The sequence below is a fragment of the Coenobita brevimanus genome, chromosome 109, assembly GCF_032717465.1.
Source record: "Coenobita brevimanus isolate Jiangsu-jjx chromosome 109, ASM3271746v2, whole genome shotgun sequence".
Classification (NCBI taxonomy): Eukaryota; Metazoa; Arthropoda; class Malacostraca; order Decapoda; family Coenobitidae; genus Coenobita; species Coenobita brevimanus.
In genome coordinates this window covers 1997715-2017931 of record NC_137062.1, presented here as the reverse complement: position 1 = coordinate 2017931, position 20217 = coordinate 1997715, and positions in this window count along the sequence as shown.

Here is a 20217-nt window from a genome sequence, read left to right as displayed (position 1 = left end):
TGGGGGAAGCAGCCTAGGTATATAGATAGATAGATAGATAGAAAAAAATCGTTAGATAAAGAAAATAAATCATTAGATAATTATGAGGGATGGTTCGGCCACCTGGCAACCCTGCCGAACCATCCCTCACTTCAAGTGGCCGAATCATCCCCTATGTATAAAGATGTACACATGGCGCCCCGAAACCCAGAGTTCATAAGCTGTTCGAGTGTTATCTACTCTCACGTCACCTATAGACAATAAATGATATTTGCACTATATATGGATAACAACCCTGAAGTATTAATGGAGCTACTGCTTACGTTGGATCACCGAAAAAGTACATAGGGGCCATGAAAAATCATAAAATCTAACCTGATGTTGCTGTTTCCCGGCCAACCAAAACAAAAACACATGTGCCATTTGTCGGCAAGATCACGCAACTTCATGTGAAATCTCAATGATCTAGGTCCCCTACATTATTCAGGAAGGCCAGTGGCCGAACCATCCTCCTGGCCGAACTATCACTGCGCTCCCCAGCCTGAGAAATCTTTTTTTTTTTTTTTTTCTTTGTTACGGTACTGACGTAAGTGAAGTTGCAAAAGGACGAAAGTTTGGGGAAAGAGTAAAAGCAACATACCAGCATTCCCGTACCCTTTCAGTCCTATTACGGTACCTATTTTGACAAGTCTTGCTATTTTCAGACTATTTTATTCAGCTTCAGGAAGACTTCATCGATGAAGCGGTTAATCGAGGCAGTATCTAACCCCTGCAAATCGGAAAAAAAACATCATAACCTAAAATTTCCTAAAAATACGATCAGAGTTAAAAATTCTATGTAATTGGATGAAATGTTCACTACGGCTTGGGTGTTCACTAGGGCTTGGGGGTTTACTAGAGCTTGGGTGTTCACTAGGGCTTGGGTGTTCACTAGGGCTTGGTGTCACACACTAAATTTAGGTACATGCATCATGAGTGCGCTTCCGATTGAGCAACCGTAGCTCCGAAAAAAAGTGAAACAGGTGTAGATTTAACCCTTCAGTATGTGCCTTTTTTTTTTTTTTTTTTAATTAGATTTCATAAAGCTTGGGAGACTTTGTACTGTATAGGTCGGATACAGCCTTCATTAACCGCTGACTACTGCTTGACGCCCTCCTGAACTGATTCGTCTAGAGCTAGCAAGAATAAACAAATACGCGCTGTAATAGTACATAGATCCATATGGGGCTTTAATAGAAAGTACTGTACCATGTATAAATATGCTATGGGTGCTAGAGTGGGCTAAGGTGAAGCTCCTTGTGTGTAAGAGCCACCGGGAAGCTGAAGTGAAACAATAAATTGGAATTTGCTACAGTGAACCATCATGCGTGTGAAAATCATGAGACGTGGCTGACTGACCGGGCCACTCCTAGAAATGCTCCAATAATAATAATAATAATAATAATAATAATAATAATAATAATACAGGTAACGAAAAATGAAGGGTTAGTGGAAGTTACCATTAGAACTAAGCTTATAGGACTGGAATTCTTTTGCCACAAATTACGGTACTGTAAACTTCACGATTTTTACTGCCAGCTGATCAGATAAAATCCGTAATAAGAGACAAGGGCGTGATACATGCCGTTCACTAGGAAGTTATTTAATCTGGAAACATGTTTTGTGTTGGGGAGTGTGAGCAAGACTATCACTAGTATGTACTGGTATACTCAGACGCCGTAATCCCGGAATGAGTGGCAACAAATTAAATCTCTATATGCCATTCTTCCATCTCTCCAACTCACGTCTCCCGCGCTGTCCAACCCATCCTCGTTTTCACCCTTCCCCTCCCCCTGATGAACGTACACAAGCCCGTCAGTCAGTCACTATTCTTCATTACCTCATGGCCAAACCATCTCAAGGCACTTCTGATTAAAACGGTACTCCAAATTTCTGTATTAGGGAATTCATACATCTTTCCTTCGTCTGAATATAATTAAACCTAATTTATTCTTTGTTGAAGTATTTATTCATTAATGAAGTGAGGAGAAAAATAACCAGGTGTACTTATGTTTTACAAGTTATACTAAGGGAAAAAAAAAAGTCTCCGAAAAAACACTAACTGGCTTAAGGTATTAAAAAAAATATAAATTTGAGACTGGTATAGAAATATAAATACGTTCTAATATGACACCATTTCAAGAAAATGCAGCTTGCTAGAAACTGTTGGAGAAGATAACTACGTACAGGGGTAATTATTCTCTACAGAAGAAGAAAATGCAGTCTCTAAATCCTACTTACATGTTGCCTTTTTTTTCAGTTATATCAATCATAAAAGTGTTAATGATCAGTTCCTGCCTACAGCGCTGATTTACAGATTTCCTCCAGTTTACAGTACTGGTTGTGTACCCCTCAAATAATATTTCAAGAAGAAAAACGAGAACATTAATAATAATAATAATAATAATAATAATATCGCACCATTTATAGCACTTAGCATTTTAAAACGAGGACGATGCTGGTGCAAGTACTATTCTTGGCATGCATCAAGTATGATATTCTGTAGTTTAATGTATCCATCTGTATCAGAGGAACTGCTCATTTTCATAGCCATCAATAGCACCTCCTTTTTTATATGGTAAACGAAAACAAGGATACTTTGTAACACATCCCTAACTTAAAACGAAAACACGTTATACCTCATACTGGAGCAACGGTAGCTAGATTTGGCTTTAATTATTGGAGAACTAGTGATTGAATTTTCCACTGTGATAACCACTGATGAAACCTATGGCAGCTAACCTAACTTATGCTAACAACAGCCTCAACTAATATAACCTAAGCTAATCTGACATAAGGTAACCTCACAAGTTCGTAGTGTAACCTAGCTTAACCATACTTTACCGTACCTTTCCTTACCCTGCCTTACCTTATCTTACCTTACTTTACCTTAATTTACCTTTCCCTACTCCACCTTACCTTACCTTTCCTTCCTATACCTTACCTTACCCTACCTTGCCTTCCTATACCCTACCTTACCCTACCTTACCTCAGTATACCTGCTTATAGCTGCCTTACTTTATCTTGCCTTACCTTCTTAAACCTTATCTTGCTTTACCGTATTTCAACATGCCTTACCTTACCTCTCTAGTTATATCTTACATTAACTTACCTTATGTTATTGTACCTTACCTTAGCGTAACTAACCAATTCAAACCTAACCTAAGTTAACCCAGCCCATCAAAACCTAATAAAACAACGGACTGGTACCCTAAACTAAACCAACCTAATCTCGCCTAACTTCACATGCCCTATTCAGTCCTACCCTGTCTCCCCTATCCTAAGATAACCCAAGCCAGCCAAACCTTAGCTACCTAACCAAACGTAGCCTATCGCATCCAACCCATCCTAACCACGCCTACTGTTAACCTAACCCAACCCATCCTTAGGGAACTACCTTACCTTAACTCACCATCACCTTACCCAGCCATGCCCAGCCCAATCCACCTTAACTAACTCTTGTCTCTATGAGTGATCTCTCATTCGGTACTCGGTAAACTGACGTCTCTACAAGTGATCGCTCATTAGGTACTCGGTAAAATGGCGGTATATAATACGAAAGGAAGACATCACCCAATCAGTTTTGTCTATCTGTTCATTGCCAGATGCCTTAATTCCATAAGGGATGGCCAGAAACAAGTCTCCTCCACGTTGCCCTGTCCCCCGCCATTTCACAACCCTCCTCCCCCCCCCCCTCCCCGGCTCACACACCCTTCTTTCATATACCTCTCCACTCTATCCCTCCATCTCATCCTCGGCCTCCCCCCTCCCTCTCCCCCCCACACCACTTCAATCACAAACACACTGGTAATCTCTCGCTCTTCATCCTCTACACATGGCCAAACCACCTCAATGTATTTCTCCTAATGCTTCCTATCACATCCACACCTCAACATCTGCATCCACACCACAATGCTCCTTCACTTCTTCATTTCTCAGTCTGTATGTCTATGTAACTCCACATGCTCCTTTCAAATAACTCATTACCACTGCTCTCACTCTTGTGTCCCTCCAACAAGGTCCAAGCTTCACTTTCATAAGTTAGAGTTGGTATCACAATACTGTCATGCAGCAACTTTTTTTTTTTACTTCCATGCTCACTTCCCTATTTCCTATCACTGCTTTCAAAGAACCAGCAACCTTTCTTCCCTGTTGTACCCTTTCAAGGACTTTATCCTCCAAACTTCCATCCTTACTCATCACACTATCCAAGTACTTAGAAGCACTCACATTTTCCATTTACTCATCATCCAACCTAACTGTGCATTCAGTAACTTTATTTCTCTCAAAGAAAATAACTTTACTTCTCCCTACATTCACGTTTAGATTCCGTTTCTTGCACTTTTTCCAGACTCATTCACCAAACCTTGCAGTTCCCCTTCGTCTTCATTTACAGTAACAATACAGTATCATCTGCAAACAACAGAACAGGAAGTTTCCAAACGATGCCCTCTCTTATTAGGGCCACTCCAACATCCATTGCCCTGTCTTGTATAGGCTATCTGTTATAACCCCATCCATAAACAGATTGAACAACCATGGAGACATAACACATCGCTATCTCAACCCAACATTCAGGAAGAAAAATTAATTCAGTTCACCATCAACATGCACTGCAGCTATAGCACCCTCATACATACTATTCAAGGCATTGAACAGCTTCCCATTTGCTCCATATATTCTTAATATTTTCCACATTCCATGTCTATCTACTGCTTTCTCAAAATTCATGAAGGCCACATACAGTTTCTTTCCCTTCTTTAGAAACTTTACCACTAAAGACATAAGAATGAATATCTGATCTACACAACCTCTTCCTATCCTAAAACCTCCCTGTTCCTTTCCAACTAATTCCTCTGTTATTTCCCTAACTCTGTCAATAAGTATCTTACCATACACATTTCCTATTGCTCTAAGAAGACAAATGCCTCTATGATTACCTCACACTTATTTTTCCCCTTTTCCTTTGAACAGGGGAATAATTATACCAGACTTCCAATCCTGCGGTACTTTACCTTCCACCTAGGCCAATCTGCACATCTTCCATATCCATTGTACTACTATCTTTCCAGCATGCTTTAGCATTTGACGATACGCTCCATCAATTCCTGGGGCTTTCCCCATTTTGACATTCTTCATTGCTTCCACAACTTCCACCCTACTGATTTCTTCCTCCCTTCTCACCTCCCCCCTTTTCCCAGTCATTCCCCAGGCACTTATACTCGCATTACTTTTATTCTCAATATTTAACAATTCATTAAAGTGTCCTGTCCATCTGCTCACTTTATCTTTCTTCTCCATCATCAGTCTACCATTTTTATCTTTCACTCACTAACTTCTTTATTACCGGTACCCTGTCAAACTCTCTTTACTTCCTTCCAGAACATTTTCTTACAGGCCCTCCACTTTACAGTCAGATTCCTTCTAAATTTCTCATCCACTCTATTCTTTCTCTTACTAATCTTTTTGCCTCTCTCTTCCTCTCTACATATAACTCTCTCCGTCTCTCAACTTCCTCCATGCCTCTGTTTCCTATTCACTCACTATATGATTTCTTCTTTTGTACCACAGCGTGTACGCTGCACCCTGTTTTTTCTTCTCTTCATCCCACACCACCTTACACGCTGCAGATTTCTTCTGTGAATATTTTACGCACACCTTCCATCTCCCCTATCTGCTTCAAATCATATTTACCCAATTGCTCCTCCATTTCTCTATTATATTCTGCCTTTTTTCCTTCCTTTTGCAACCTTTCTACTCTCCTTGTTTGTACCTTACTACTTCTTCCTGTCGTTCTCTCCTTCTGTTCATCCACTGCATTTGTATCTTGACTTTCACCACCACCAAGTGGTGGTCCAAAAGTTCACTCCCACAACTTCTGTATTTTGCAACCATTACATACCTTCGCATTCTCTCATCCACACACACATAATCAATCATTGCCTTCCATTCATTCAGTTCATCACCCACCTTATCACTGTCCTCGTATAGGCTACACCTGGATCATTTTGTGCCTAAAGTGGGTATTGGATATCGCCATCCCCTCCCCACAAAAATGTTCACTAGAGCACTGCCATTCTCACCCACGTCTGCAGGCACACCCCACTCACCAACTAGCCTACTCCATCCACCTTCACATTCCCTACTTTTCCATTCATATCACCAATGAAAAACACACTCATTCCTCTCAAATTTTTGCATGCACACTTCCACATCTGTCCAGAACTCGTCTCTCACTCTGCTTGCATGATCTTGCGGTGGCGCGTATACACACACAATCACTCACGTTTGTATTCTAGCTTTCAATTTTACACATTCCTTGAACCAACTGATCTGTAATCTCTTATTCTCCTTCCACCTCTTGCACACAGCAATACACACACCCTCCACTACCCTCTCATTTTCACCTACTTCTGCATCTGTACCCCAGACATCCTCACACTCACACTTTTACCTCACCATTTAGTTTGTTAATCCACATATCCCCATTTTTGCACCCTCACGCACCTGGATAATCTCTCTCTTACCTCATCATTTGCACTCCTTACATCCCATGTTGAAATCTGTACCATGTCCTTTGAACTGTCCTTGGTAGTTACATGTTGGTCTGTCTTGGCCCGAGGCATTTTGTTTGTCATTTTAGTCGGTTGTTTTCCGGGGAGGGACACTAACCCTCCTCCAACCCCCTGTCTACACGTAGGGAACACGTATTGGTTGTTTATGAGGTTACCATCCAGCATATTAAATTATTTCCTGGTTTACAGGAAATCATTTGGCTTCTCATTCAATATAGAGTTACCCTGTAATCACCACGACACTGAGTGATTGGACGATGTGCGCCCCCACCAATCACATTAAATAAATAATTTTGTGGCAGTTTAGCCACAAAGGGAGAGAGGTGAAGAAACGAGTTTAAGAAAAGAAGAAAAAGTGGATAAGGGGTTTGGAAGAAAGTTGAAGAGACTGGTAAAAGAGAAAGTAAAGAGAGGAAGAAATGTAGGTTTAAAATGGGAGGCATGGAAGATACTGTTTTGGAAGGAGGTCAAGAATGGGAGGAATGGAAGATACTGTTTTGAAAGGAGGTCAAGAAAGTAAGACAGGGAAATACGGGAAGTAATAGAGGAATGAAAGAAAAAAATGGCAGAATGTTGGTGAAGCGTGAGGGAGTATATGGAGAGAACAGTATATGGAATTGTTAAATATGGGGAAAGATGATAACGATTTTACAGTACCAGGTATAAGTGGTTGGGAAATAGCTAGAAGAAGAGAGGCAAGAAAGGAGGAAAAGGTCAGTAGGATAGAATTATTTGAAGAAAGCCAGAATGAGCAAAACCCCAGGAATTGATGGAGTGTGTGGTGACATACTGAAATCCAGGGGAGAGAGAGTGATAAAATGTACCGTATATGGATGATGTGTAGACCGGCCTGGGAGTTAGGCAGAGTTCCAGAGGATTGAAAGTCAGGTATAATGGTTCCCTCTACAAATGGAAAGGCGAAAGAGAAATGTATAGTAGTCGTAGGGGCATTTATCTTCTCAGTGTATTAGGAAATAGGATGCTTGTCGATTGAGTCTGGGAGATAACCAGAAAACTTGGAGATCAGAGGGTCTTTAGGAAGGAAGGGTGTTGTGTAGATATAACACGGGTATTTGTTCGATGATGTTTAGTGGAAAAGTAGATAGAAAAAGGAAGAATTATATGTGCCTTCATGGATATGAAGAAAGCATACGGTACGGCAGAGTATATTTATGAGGCTTGAGGAAGATGCTGACAATACAGATGGGAAATTCTTCAATGCTGTCAATAGTATGTATGAGGGCGCTAGGACAGTGCTGGATGTGAAAAGTGAACGGCGTGAGTTCTTTTATTTGAATGTTGGATTAAAACAGGGACATGTCGTCTCCATGATTGTTCTTTATAGGTTATAAAACAAATGCAAGGTAGGGTAGTTGGATGGTGTGTGCTTAGTGTGAGAGGGTAAGGTTTGAAAACTGCCGCTACTGTTGTTTGCTGATGATACTGTATTGTGATGTGAAGATGAATGCAAGCTGCAAGGCTTGGGGAATGAGTTTGGGAGTGATGTGGAGTGATGTGAGAAACTTAAAGATGAATGTAGTTAAGAGTAAAGTTACTGTCTCTAAGAGAAATGAAATTACAGAAAGCTTAGTGAGGCTGAATGATCAGGGAATGGATGTCCTTAAATATTTAGGGTGGCTAGTGTGAAGTGTTATACCATGTGGAAATATAGAAGATGAAGTGCATGGAAGGGTATAGCAAGGGATTAACGTAAGGAAGAGAAGCTTGGACCCTGTTGAAAAGGACAAGAATGAGAGCAGTAGAAACCATAAAGCACCCAGAGCAGATAATCTCTGCTAACGCCAATAAGATTTAGTTGTGATTTACAACTTCATTTCCTCTTTCTTACCAGATAAATACTTTTCCGGTGTCGTTTATCCTAGTCACATAATTCTACAGTTTTAGTTTAGCCTCTTACATAATCTCAGGGAAGGCTTGCCTGTGCCAGTGCCTATAAAATGTATTACTGTGTTTATTTTTGCATGTGCGTCTGGATCCACCTGAAAATCAAATTAACTCTTCCTTGACCCACTGCCCATCTACCCACTGCATCTCATATAGACAACATTTTGAGACATCTTGTACACAAACTGACATGGGTGGATACATAGCCTCCGTTCAATTTCGTTCACAGACGTAATGAGTTATGTGAGAGGAACATGTGGAGTTACGTGGAAAAACGGAGTTAAATAAGTGAAGGAGCGCTGTGGTGTTGTGGATGTAATTAAAAGCAAATCCGGAACCGGTGGTAGAAATACTTTTGTGTGTGTGCGTCCGACTCTGGGCATAGGCTTCACAGCCCGTTCCCAAGGTCCAGTAGTCCTCCTGCATTCCAGACACCTCTACATGTCACCACTTCGGCACTAACACCCACCGTCCATATTGAATACATGCTAGGGCTGTCTCATAAAGGACTGGTGTATTGGTATTAGCGGGGGTATTATTACGACATGTCGGCGGGTCTTGTGGTAGATCAGTAAAGTCTGCTTTAATGAAATTCAAATCCTTAACCTGTTCCCTGCCCCAGCAGAGATTCGAAACAGGGTCTGTTAGGACCGCAGGCCACCTCTCTACCGGTTCGGCCACCGCCTCCCCCATAATTTGTGCATATTGAGAAGATAGAGAATAAGAGACTGACTAGAAGAGTTTAAAAGAATGAAGTGGAGGGGGAGGGGAAGTGTGAGACCGACGATGAGATGGAAGGATGGGGTGAGGAGCTACCTGTATATGGGAAGGGATTTGAGTTACAGAGAAGGCAGTCTAATGGCAGAGGACAGTGTGAAACGGAGGCGATTTGTTTGTGGCCAACCATTACGGGATTATGGTGTCTGGCTATAGACAAATAGTGGTACAGAGAAAATAGGAAGAAAATCCTGTATTAAAGCGTTATTTACCTTACTTAATTGTTTGTTCGAATTTCATGAACCAACTTTTACTCAGCTTCGTCAGTGATTTCAGAGTATTTTTGAATGCATACGAAAAAGATTTGTAGCTATACCCTGTACATAAAGAAAGTGTTTGAATTCTTCTGTGGTTGCGTGTGTATTAATCAATAGTTTTCCATATTTCAGACCGCAAATAAGTAAATAAAGGTGGATAGAAAAATCGCGAGGTAAATACGAGTGTCTTTTGATCTGTGTATGTTAATATAGTATTTTGTTTTATCTCAAAATGCAAATGGATAAACACACACACCAAAAAAAAAGGGAACCAAGAAAGAAAGAAATTACCAAAGTACAGGGAATGATATAAATCAGTGGAGTTAGGGAAGGAAATTAACCTTTAAACCAAGGAACTGTAGCCTACCAGGGCTGACTACAATAGCCAGTGTCATCTTAGCGAAAGAACGTAACCTACCCAGGACTACAAGAAGCCTATTCCCAGGTGAATAAAATCGTCTCATTGTGGCTGAAATTAAGCAGTGTCATCCTATTAGGGTAGAAAATTCAACCCATTGAAACGAGGAAGATATACAATAGTGAATGAACTATTATAAGTGACTATACTGAAACAGAAGTGACATCTTGATGAAATAACCTACATGAAGACGAAAAATCCTCATAAATCATCTAACAGCAGGTGGAAGAAAAATTAAGGTGACGTACCGGTACCGGTAGTATTAGTAAAACAAAAATAATTCCTTTAAATAGAGTAAAATCGTGTTGTGGCGAGAATTTTAAAAAAGTGAAAAATAGAAGAAAATTACGACTTCTTATTAAGGATTGGGACTGAGGATAAAGAGGATACTTTTTTCTTGTCACACAAGGTAAGCTGTGTACGTCTTTCCTGTGTCAATCATCCCGTTAGCTAAGGAACAAGAAGATATTAGGTAGGTGATGAGGATAGGCTAATGTGTTTGTGTGGATAATATTCACGCATTTTCGTTCACCAGATTAGCCTCTTTCACACCTCTCTCTCTCTCTCTCTCTCTCTCTCTCTCTCTCTCTCTCTCTCTCTCTCTCATAAATCAGAGTAATGGTAACATATGTGGTGCTTTACAGATATATTGCTATTCCTGCCTATGCCAATTAAATATATCCGATACCGATATATATATAGCCTAAACTGTATATATATATATATATATATATATATATATATATATGTATATATATATATATATCGGTATATACCGTAATATATATATAATAGATAGATAGATAGATAGATAGATGTATCGGTATCGGAAATATTTAATTGGCATAGGCAGGAATAGCAATATATCTGTAAAGCACCACATATGTTACCATTACTCTGATTTATGAGAGAGAGAGAGAGAGAGAGAGAGAGAGAGAGAGAGAGAGAGAATGTGCTAGAGAGACGAAGGGACATGATGGAAGATTAAATGAATGAAGAGAGATATGGACCGGGGTTAATGTATGGGATATTATAAGAGTGTAGAGTGAAGTGGCTGTGAGGAGGAGAGAAGATCGAGAACGAAGATGAGAGATAAGGTGCCAGCGTATTTGAATAGAACGTGAAGGACTGAATAGGAGAGTGAAGAGGTTAAGATGGTTAGGAAGAGGAGAGAGAGGGAACGAAGAGAGAAGGTACCGTACTTGAGTTATCTGTATAGCTGATCGAAGAGTTTATGTTGATGCTTTAAACTCGTATGTGACTTCAGGACTGGACTCCTTTGGAAAGTGTTGTATGCTGATGACTTGGTGTTGATCACATAGAAGGAGGGAGAAACAGAGGAGAGATTTAGGAGGTTAGTGATGGAATGGGGCACAAGGGCTTGAGTAAACGCAGATAAAACATGTGTTGATATCTAGTGCATGTGGCGGTACTGTTGTAGGAGGTGTAGTATGATCATGTGCAGTTTGCCATAAGTGTGGGAAGTAACTCATATTGTGTAGTGTTTATTATAAAAGGGTGCAGAAGAGATGTAGTGGTTCAGGTATTTATGGTAGACTTCGAAATAATGCTGTATTTGAGTGTTGTTTATAATGGAGGGCATAACCGGTACCGAAACAGCGATGTAGGAAAAGATTAATTTTATTGGAAAGTCTCGAGCATGTAGAGGAGTTTTGTTACCTGTGGGACTTAACGTATGCTGCAGGTGGGGCTGGCACTAACTCAGTAGCAAGGGTAAGGAGTGGTTGGAAGAAGTTTGGTAGTTGTTGCCCCTCTGACATTGAGAGGACTCCCTCCGTGTTGTGATGTCCTTTTATTCATCATGTGTTAGGAGTGTAATATTATACGGTAGTGAGACCTGGGCAGTAAAGGAGGAGGATAGTCTTAGGCTCAAACGTAGAAATGTGAGAGTGATTAGATGGATGTGTAGTGCATCTTTGGGTGACAGGCCTGTAAGAGTTAGGATGGCAAAGAACGAGTTTAGAGGATGGCTGGGACTAGAATATTGTAGTACGGTAGACTGAGACGGTTTGAGGTTGTGGAGAAGATAGATGATGACAGCTAGGTGCGGAAGGTGGGAGGTGTGAACGTTGAGGGTAGTGGTGCTAGAGGTAGAAAGAGTGTGACCTCGAAGGTAAAGGACTGAATAGAGTGACGGTTTGAGATCAAGCTGCATGGAGAGCCGCCATTAGGTAACCGAGGCAGATGCTGCATACTGAAGCGTTTAAAAACGAAGCGAAACGGAATGAGTGTGTGAGGATAGTTGGTTGAGAGGGAGGGAGGTGGCAAAATTAATACCAGATGTTTCGATACTGACAAGGCGAATGTACAGAAATGAGATTGTAAAGAGGAGTGGGAGACCGAAGGCGAGGTTGGGGAGTGTATGAGAGAGACTGACTAGGAGTGTTTGAGTTATATATTTCATTGGGAGATGGAGAGGGAAACTGAAAGGAAAGTGGTGTGATAAAGTGGTAGAATACAGGAAGGAGGGTGGTGGTGCGGGTGGCAAGGGAGGTTGTTGCAGAGTATGGTAAAAATTGCCCTGGGGTCCTGTTTGACAACGCCACCCTTCACACGATGCAGCATTAGGCAATAGATAGGTGATATACACGTTTGCCTTTAATAAAGTATTTGGAGCATGTCACTGGAGGTTGCACCTGTATTCATACTAACAATATATATAGATAGATAGATAGGTAGATAGATATAGGTATTCTGTCCATTCTCTCTCTCTCTCTCTCTCTCTCTCTCTCTCTCTCTCTCTCTCTCTCTCTCCTTTTTTTTGAGAGGGGTGCATTATCTTTCGAAGGCATTGACCTAGAAGTCTCGTTTTTGTCGTAGGTTGTTGACTTGTTTTTTCTCTGGCTGTTATTCCAGTTCCTGCCTCTGGATCCTGCCTATCTGTCATAACAATGAGAAAAAGTGTTAGACTGTTGATGATGATGATGATGATGATGATGATGATGATGATGATGATCTGGCTGGTGCCGTTGTTGCCCCAGTGCTGAGTAATGATGTGAAAGGAAATGTGAATAGCGTGAACCTGATGTGAATGGTGATGTGAGTACTGTAATGATGATGTGAATCATGTTTTGAACTGTGTAAGACTGATGTGAACTTTGTGAATCGTGCTAGAATAATTATGAAAAAGATTATATGAAAACTGTTAAAGTGACGTGAAAGGTGGTGTAAATGTAAATAGTGATGTAAAAGATACTGTATAAACAGTGTTAGAAAAATGATATGAACAGTGTTTGAATGATGGTGCTGTCAATTTGAGTGGTGTTATAAAAGATGAGAATGGTCTTGATCACGGTATGGCAAAGATTACTGGAACAGAGTGAGAATAATAATGTGAATAGTGTTAGAGTGTTAATATGTAATGCATCCCACAGTGTTATTATACACCGGTTAAAATATAAAGAAAAAAACGAAAACTATATCCGAAGATCTTTTTCGTCACAAGAGATACTTAACTTTTGTGCACCATCCTTCAGCCAAATCACATGGTACGAATGAGGTAGGCTTGTTAAATGTTTTCTAAGAGGGGTATGAAATAATCTAGATTTTAAGAATACTTGAAAATGATAGTGGCGATGACACTTATAATTAACAGATGCATTAGTTTTTTTTTTCTTAAAGTGAGTGACAATAATATTGATAATAGACATAAAAGACAATTTTGATGTAATAGAGAATAACAGTACGGTGGTACTGATAATATACGTGTGAAATAATTTATAACAAGAAGCAGTTGAAAATGATAGTGACTGATATTAACAACGGTTTGTAAAATAATATACTTTACCACACTTTATAATTTTTTCATCACTAGTTCTGTTGCTGGTGGATGATGTGACTGAAATTTGAACATCAAAACATGGTGTTTAGTTGATAACACCGGAAACATACAGGCTTGAATTATGGTAGAGCGTGAATGTAAAATTCTCGCCAAACCCTGGGAGCCTCAGTGTCAGCCACTGAGCTCTATAATATGGAGGGGCTTTCTCAAGGGTAGCGTCGCATAGTTTGTGTGCACGCCGCCAGGGGCACAGGGCAGCACTGATGATAATTAAGCATTACATTCGCTGCCCGCACCTTTTGAAATCAGCCAATAAATTTGGAAAATATAGTCCCATGATCCACCGCGCAGCTGAAATTTAGTGCCATGGCCCACTGCTCAGCATATGCAAGCAACAGCGACACAGAAACAGCAAGCTAAGAATAGTGTCCCAATTGCATTACCATGGCGGAGGCGACAAGGGCGGGTGTTTCAATGTGGCGGCCAAAGTTGCATGCCCTCTGCAGAGGTAGCCTCTTCATACTGTAGAGTTCAGTGGAACCACTAGACTGGCTTTTGTATAGCATTCTTTGTGTTACTTGAGTTAGCTATATTAAAACTTTGTTGTAGTATCCTTAGGCTTTGATTATCTAGATCAAAGTTGATATGTAGGTACACATAAGTGCCTATAATGTGCAAAATAACAAGAAGATACCATCTTCATAGGCCTGCAGCGAACTATTGCTGCCAATTTTTACAAGATTCTCTCTTTGAAACCCATAGAATGTGTGACTTTGTTTTTATTAAATGCTTCATGAGGGCCAGAATCGAAATTTTTTTAAATAATCAGCTGATGCAACAGCTGACATGTCAGACCACACTCAAAATTTTAAGCTGAACAAATTTGTATTTCATGAAAGTCGCTAAAATGCCTCCTTATAGCCGAAATTGAAAATCGCCTAATAGTCAAATGAAGTGTCAGCTGATGCAACAGCTAATGCAGTAACTGACATATTAAATCGGTGCAAAGTTTCTCGCTGGGCAACTTTGTATTTCATAAGAAAATCGCTTAGAGCTCCTCAAGAGCAGATATTCGAACATTCCTTAAAAGAAGGAAGAAAAATAGATCCCCCCAGGTGTACCACTTGTAGATCTGTCTATTTTCAAAGGACCCTTGAACATAAGCTTTACATTAACATCAGCGGTAAATGGGAAGGAGGGCCAGTCAAATTTTCCACCTATTTGATTGAATTGAAACTGAAATTTTACACTCTCTTCCTATATTAGAAACTGCCTGGTGTAGTATCTTGATCATAGTTAACACAGTTGTATTTAGGCTATGTGGACATTTTCCAGGGACTGCTTTATTCTGTCGCTAGGCTGCATGTTCCATTCTTCTTGCATTTGTTTATCGTCATCAGATGAGAAAGAAGACATTTATTCCTATTCTACTGAAAGGTCTTCAGCATAAATATGACATTCATGATTAATGGTGCTGTTATAGCCTTATGGAAGGAAAATAAAAATATAGTAAAGTTGGTTAGGTGGGTTAACTCGTCCCTGATTCCTAAAGTACTGTACGTGGGACGACTTGAGTCACATTTCAAAACATTATAATCTCTAGTCTATTTGAACCACATAAAATTTACACAAAGCTCGAAAAAATACAGACTTTTTTCTTCCAGTGCAGAAGATCCCAATAAAACAGTTGTGTCCCATTGATGACAACAGTAAATTATTTAAAGGAAAGTGTTTGGGGGTACCGGTAGGTGAAATTTTAGACTCAGGTTTTTTTAAATGAACCAGTATGCTTTCATTTACGCTGTGTCCCCTATTGCAAGTAAAGGGATTTTTTAAATTTACTGTGCAAGTAACATTCGAGAAAAGGTTTTCATACATCACAAAAAAAAAAAAATCAGATAATACAATTTTTAATGGGTAATTCGGGGTATTTTGCAATGGTTAAAGTTGCCCCTCTGGTTCAAGTGGCTCAAGTAACCCCAAAGAATACTACCATGATGTTGCAATGATTACACAGTTATCGTTGTGGAATTCGTTCCTTCTCACCACTTCGTGCTGTCAAGTGTCATTTAGTATGTGTGTAGCCTATATCGTATGTTATGAGAAGTGCTGTGAGATAAAAATGCATTTGTACACAGCGTCCCTTATGCACTCCTAGACGTACCTTTCTATCAGCACATAGCAAATAATGTGGGATTACTGTAGGCTAATGGACTTCGTCCTCATGTTACCAAGTTTTGTTTGTGAGAAACATTGATGAGAGAAACAGGTTTCGCACATAACATTCGTGTGTCTATCAACATATAGTCTGTCTCCATCCATTACACCATAAAAATACCAGGTAATTTCAAACCTATTTTATCCTTTTCTGTTGAACGTATCATGCTCCATTATGCGTCATTCTCTTCCTAAAGAGTAGTTCTGTATGATTTAGCAGTAAGGATAAAATCCTCAATAATGTGTTGGTTAAAGTCCAAGAAGTGTACAATAATTTCTCGAATAATGACGGAACTTTGTTTTCCTCCTTACACTTATATCTACAAAAGTTTTGTATTAATTTCATATACGTTTGCTGCATCATTCCCCTCATCAATGTCTCTTTCAATACGCAAAATAAGTCGGTGAGAAACAGGTGTTACAAAGCCTCTCATGCCATCTAAAATACATCCTCAATACTGGGGGTTGGGCGGGCTTTATAGTATTACCTGCATAGCCTAATGTAGTACTTGTGGGACCATAAAAGATAATGGATGGGTAGAGGGTTGGATTAAATGGATTGTATGGTTTAAACTGATGGGTAGAGAGTTGGATTAAATGGATTGTATGGGTTAGACAGATGGGTGGAGGGATTAGCCTACATCGATGGAGATAGCCTATTAAGATTTGGTGATGTAGCAATGGATGCAAGGCTGGATTAGATGATGATTGAATGGATGGATGGACAGAAGGTTGATTTAGATGGTGGATGGATGGAGCAGATGATTACATGATGGATGGATGGATTAGTTGATCGAAAGACGGATGGATGGATTAGATATGGATGGATGAATGGATTAGATTAGATGATTGAAGGATGGATGGATTCAGTATGGATGGATGAATGGAGTAGATGACTGAAGGATGGATGGATGGATTCAGTATGGATGGATGAATGGAGTAGATGACTGAAGGATGGATGGATGGATTAGATGATCGATGCACAAATGGGCCACGTGCCTCATGTGACCCCTTTGTAGCCTACCTGCGGCCGTCGGTGTCGTATGAATTCAAGACGAAAACAAAATTATTAAGCAAGAGGCGTCTTTCCGTACCTTCACTCATTTGGAATAATTTGTAGTTTTTACAAGCATTATTGAAAAGATTGTTTTTAACTTTTCTTTGCATTTCACTGGAAAAGTAATAACAACTGAATAGTGCATTATATTATAAGATCTTTAATAGCTACCGGTAGTTCAATATTTTCTTTACAGATTAGTACGTGAAAATACCTTCTTTAAATATTTTTAGGCTGTGTATGTATGAATGTATGCATGTGTATGTAGGCCTATTTGCATAAAGACTGAATACTTAAAACACCTTATTACAGTGTGTAGTATAGGCTACCTTGCTACCCTCGTTCACTGGTTTAGGCTAGTGATGTGGCCAAGGAAGTTGAAAGGTTGTGCATCCCGGAACTGGAGGGAAGATGGATGAAAGGATGATTGGATGGATGGATAGGCCTAGTTGTATTAAATCAAGGTTTCTTGACCTCGTTTTGCTCATGGCCCACTTCTGAGCCTCAGTTACTTTTGTGCTCCCCTCCCCCCCTCAATAGCCACTGTTAGTTGGATAAGCAACGGTGAAATGCGACTCTGACATTCAAATACTACCTTGTGTTAGAACATAGTAAACAATTGCATATGGAGTGTTCTAAGGTGGGGGCAGTTTAATGACTATCTTTACGTTGCATGAATGTCTCAGAGTTGCCATGTATTGCCACCCCAGAGTGTTCTTAACATTACGGTTTACGGTTTAGTTCTCATGAAAGTATAATTTCATTTAACACAAACTTCCTTTTCACTGAGATATTAATTCTAAATTATAGTAATTTTCAATATTTATGCTGCTGAAATTAGCACAGAGGATGAAAACTGAGCATTGTGGATGACTGTTCAAACGCCTGACAGTTACGTTTGGGTGGCCCCCTCAGGAACGTACCAGTACTAAGACCCCCTATAGTTCCATTTTTTTCATGTGGCTTCCTAAAAATATGGCATGGTTCTCTGAGTGGCCATATGACCCATGTTGAAAACCACTATAATAGATGATAGATGGCTGGATGAAGTAGATGACGGATGTAGTGATGCAGGGATGGATTTGGTGATGGATGAATGGATTGATGGATGTTTGATGGATGGATAAATAGAGGGTACAATTAGATAATGGATGGTTGCAACGGTAGATGGATTATATGATGGATGGATGGGAAGAATTAGATCAACAGCATTTTTCAAGAATAAAAATTGCTCTTAACACACTGGGTTGGTAGGAAGAAAGAGAAGAATTTTTTTTTTTACTTAAAACTTCCTTTGTTTGTATGCCCCACATAGAGATTAGAAAGTCTGGAAAAGGGCGAATTAGGAAGAAAAGTAAGACATGATGATGATATAAAAAATGTGCATAAGGAAAGGTGTAGAGGAATAAGGTACCAGTAGCCGAATGGAGCAGAAGAAAGGAAAGAAATAATATGAGAGGAATGGAGGGAGAAGAAACAGTATACCCGGTACCAACAAATAAGAGTGTTCCAGTCCCAAAACTGTGAGGTCCATGGGGTAAAGTTAGGGTGGGAGGATCGAGAAGAGTAAAGAAGAAAACAATGTATATAGTGGTAGTAGTAGTAGTAGAAGCAGTAGTAAAAATAATTCTAATAATAATAATAATGTAAGAAGAGGAATACTGGGTAGGCCTATACGAAAAGTAAGAAGTAAAAGTAAAATCACACACACACACACACACACACACACACACACACACACACACACACACACACACACACACACACACACACACACACCAGTCACGAGGAAAAAATAATATTCTTGGAATACTGGTACACAAAACTGTCGGGGTCAGTGTAGGGAAGAGCAGTAAAGCTGGGGTTCTGACACGCAGCGGCTCCTGCCCTGCTCTTTTCAAAAATGCATTTCTGGCCTCCTCCTCTTCCACCTGCCTCTGGTGCTCCATCTCTCACTGCCTGCTTCACCCTGCCTTCCACATCCTGCCTTACCCCGCCTTGTTCACCCTGCCTTCTTCTCCCTGGCTTACCTTGCCTAACTGCTTGCTTCACCCTGGAGTATTTTGCTTTGTCCTTCGTTTTTGTGACGTATTTTGCTTTGTTTTTCCTCTGCGTAATTTTTAAGTCATTCTTCTCTTCTCTAACGTATTTTTCTTCCACCTTCGTTTTCGTGACGTATTTTCCTTGCTTCTTCCTTTCTATGGCGTATTTGCCCTCCGTTCATCCTATTTATGACGTATCTCGGTTCGGTCTTCCTTGCCATGACGTGTTTTCCTTTCTTCTTCCTTTCTATGGCCTATTTAGCTTCCTTTTTCCTTTCTATGACGTATTTTCCTTCGTCCTTCCTATCTACTGCGTATTTTCTTTTGTTCATCTTGTCTATGACGTAGTTTGCTTTGTTCTTCCTTGCAGTGACGTTCATCGCTTCGTTCTTCCTTGCAGTGACGTTCATCGCTTCGTTCTTCCTTGCAGTGACGTTCATCGCTTCGTTCTTTATATTTTTGGCGTATTTTTCTTCCTTCATTCTCTCTGCCTACTCTTCATTCCTGTCTTGGCCCTTTTACCTGGGGCGATGGCGACCAGGTCAATGACTGGCCAGTGTTCTTCTGCTTCTTCTTTGCTTCTGTTGCATCTTCTTCTGCTTCTTCTTCTGCTTCGTCTGCTTCTGGGGATTTGTTAAAAGGAGGCCTTTGGAGACATAAAAATGGTACCTTAGAGGGTAATTTGACATGGAGAATCCAATTGTGGCATCTGCTGACACCTGAGTTGGCGTCACCTTGCCATAACTTTAGCAAACGTGTTTAATTAAGCCTATTGTGGCATAAAAGTGGTCCCATATAACAAGAGCCTCGCTGCAGGTCCCGGAGCAATTAGATTCTTGTTCACTCTGTCGTTTTGTTTTCACTTCATCCTGCCTCTCTCTCTCTCTCTCTCTCTCTCTCTCTCTCTCTCTCTCTCTCATCCTTTAATTTTGTCTTTCCCTCCATCATCATCATCTACCCATCTTCACCCCAGCTTATTCTTCTTCACCCCGCTTTATCTCACCCTGCCTTATTCTACAAAACCCTATTCCATTCAATTTCAGTGTTTCATTATGCTTCACTCTACCCTACTCTGCTTCACCTTGCTTCAGTCTGGTATATTATGCTTCACTCTGCCTCACTCTAATCTCTGCCTTAATCTATCCTCAC